This window comes from Neofelis nebulosa, chromosome 15 (assembly GCF_028018385.1).
Source record: "Neofelis nebulosa isolate mNeoNeb1 chromosome 15, mNeoNeb1.pri, whole genome shotgun sequence".
In the NCBI taxonomy this organism is placed as follows: Eukaryota; Metazoa; Chordata; class Mammalia; order Carnivora; family Felidae; genus Neofelis; species Neofelis nebulosa.
In genome coordinates, this window is record NC_080796.1 from 29,306,505 (window position 1) to 29,309,456 (window position 2,952).

The window sequence follows — 2,952 nt, forward strand, 5'->3', positions numbered from 1 at the left end:
TCTACCTCTCCAAGTCCATCTTCCTGTTACTCTTTTCCCTGACCAATATTTCAGTTCACCTGAGACCCCATTGCCCTCTTTCCTTCTTGGCTATTTCTCCTGCCCAGGAAACTACTCCACCTGCTCTTTGGCTAACTTCTTCTCACTCTGCCTTCAGGTTCCGGCTCACACATCACTTCTTCTATGAGAGCTTCTCTGACACCTTCCCCCCACCTCACTACCACATCATGTGTTTTACTGTGTATCCCATGGCTCTTTGCTGATCTATTGTAAGCTCTCTGGGGTCAAGCACCTATGTATCTGGTTTTCACCGTTATATGTCCAATAGCTTGTATACACTAAATGCTTAGTAAATATTTATTGGATGGATGGACAGATGGGTAGATCATAGTACTTGGAAGAGCTTCCCCAAAATAACCATACAAACTCTCTTAAATAAAATAAGCTGGATTATTCCATTTATAGACAGGAAACCATAGTCAAAAGGCAGAAGCCTATTAGTGCCAGGCATTGGGGGACAGAGGGGCATTCTGTCTTTTTGGCTACAGTGTTCTATCCATAGAATGGTTAGCCAGCTTGTTTTAGTTAAGAGAGTTTATTGGATTATTTTGGAGAACTGATCCTTGAAGCAAGCATGTATAGATATTCTAGTGATGTTTCAAGTGACATGAAAAATTCAGAAAGATAAAAGTCTAGGGACCAGAAACATAAAATGTATTTCAAATGCTCCCATAGAGTAGCTATACTAATTCAGTACCAGGCATACCAGCATGCTATTATTTATAGAAGATTGATTTTATTTAGGGTGTATTAAATTACACAGCTTTTGCTGTGCTTTTCATAGTCCCCAGAAGTCTGACTCAGTTTGTCCCTAAACTGGCTCTCATCAAAGCAGAGAGTTACCAGGATTGATGGAAGAGATCTGCAGAGAGCATTGTTGTGATCAACAGTGTAATCACTTAAAAAAGAGAAAAGAAAGAAAAGTACAATACAAACTCCCATTCTTAGAAGAGCTATTTCTGGGGAGCCTGGGGGGCTCAATTGATTAAGTGGCTGACTTCAGCTCAAGTCATAATCTCACAGTTTGTGAGTTTGAGTCCCGTGTCAGGCTCTGTGCTGACAGCTCAGAGCCTGGAGCCTGCTTCGGATTCTGTGTCTCCCTCTCTCTCTGCCCCTCCCTTGCTCTCTGTCTCTGTCTCTCTCGCAAAAATAAATAAACATTAAAAAAAATTTAAGAAGAGCTATTTCTGAGTCTTTCTTCCCTGACACCAAAAATAAATAAATAAATAAATAAATAAATAAGTAAATAATCATAATGCAGTTAGATTTAAGTGTCTTGTTCTTAAGAACATATATTAGTCTCTTGTCACAATTGTGCTCCCAAACGACAAAAATTTCTGTAGAAGTACAAGCGGTGGCAATTCCCAAACTTGTATTAAGTGTACAGTGAGCTCCCTGATGATCTCTTCAAGCAAGGCCCTTAATGGAAAACATGCATTTAATATTTACTTTCCAGGGAGTTGTAAAGGTACCACAAAAAAACTACAATCCCCTCTAATCTTTGCATAACTATCAGGCTTCTGGAATTATTAGACTTGTTCATTTTAAAAGTTTCACAGCATGTAGCACCAAGTTCTGCTCAAGGGCTAAGCATTATTTAACAGGCAGTGACTCTCAGTCCAGGAGTATAAGAAACACAGCTATTTTAAAGTTGCCTTTAATGTCCAAAGAGTACAAGAAAACACCAAGAAGAAAAATATCATTAATATTCAACTACTTTTTGCCACATTTATTTTATCTGTAGGTGAGAATGCTGAGTGTTACATGAACATTTATCAGAGAGCTTATTTTCCTGACTGCATCATGTGATGTGACAGGACTCAGGGTACAACCTGCTGCCATTGAGAAGCGAGAAGCACAGAGCAATGACCAGCTGAGGACACAGACCACTTGTTTCCTGGAGCATGCATGCTTCGTGCCTGCTGGCCATGTGAGAGGACAGCTGGAACAGGTAAGAGCTCTGACTGGGTCACATTTACTTGATACCAGCAGAAGAGAATGTCTGGCCCACTGGTCAGATCTAATTCCCAGTGTGCTTGACCTTTAAGTCAGCTCTGCCCAAAGCATTTCCCCTACTGGGCTTCTGTGTCTATGCTATTAGAGAAGAGACTAAACCAATAGTGAGTATACAGATAACTGCTTATATTTCAAATTATTTATAACTGAACTCCAGGTAAGTAGGGTACGGCAAAAACCAGTGCACCCATTTAACCCCTCTTCTCATTCCTTTCCACCTGGTCTCTCCCTCTTGCTTTATGACTGAGATTTTCATGCCCTGTCTTTTTGTGCCTTCCCCTCCATTTCTCTAGCCCCACCCTCTATTCCTGACTATCAGCCTACATTATTGCAAGTGTATGTTTAGGCAAATTTCTCAACATCGTGGAATCTCTGTTTCCTCATCCACAGAGTGGAGATAATAATATCATGTCTCAATGAATTTGTGCTGCAGAGTAATTATTACAGTGCTTAGTCAAATGGCACATGGATCAAATTTTCCCCTAATCCAGTGCTTCTTCCTTGCAGACTGCCCCCAGTCCTGACCTATGGTGGGCAAGTCCAGCTGAGTGCATAAAGACACACTCACTGAGCACTGGCCACACAACTGCATTGGAAGAAGGAGGGAGAAATCCAAGAATAAAAAAGAATGTACAAAGACATCCTAAATGTGGTATTGCAGATGATGAGGCTGATTCACCCTTGAGACATTTCATTTTACAAGCTGAGATTATGATAACAAGTGTGTACCAAGTTTCATGCTAAAACGTTATTCATGAGCCCGCCATTCTGCCATAATGATGGAAGACTAGACTTGTTCCAAATAGAGGAGTGAGCTACAGCCAACTTTTGATTGATGAAGGACAGCTGATCTGATTTGGAGCTCCTCTGGGGCTC

General features: G+C 40.9%; 1 long non-coding RNA gene across 1 annotated transcript; it reads left to right on the forward strand.

Moving 5' to 3' along the window:
- Window positions 1-1,808: 1,808 nt before the first annotated feature.
- On the forward strand, window positions 1,809-2,717 carry LOC131495617 (uncharacterized). Its single transcript, XR_009254023.1, has 2 exons — window positions 1,809-2,011; window positions 2,584-2,717. It is a non-coding gene; the product is annotated as an uncharacterized LOC131495617 (long non-coding RNA).
- Window positions 2,718-2,952: the final 235 nt, after the last annotated feature.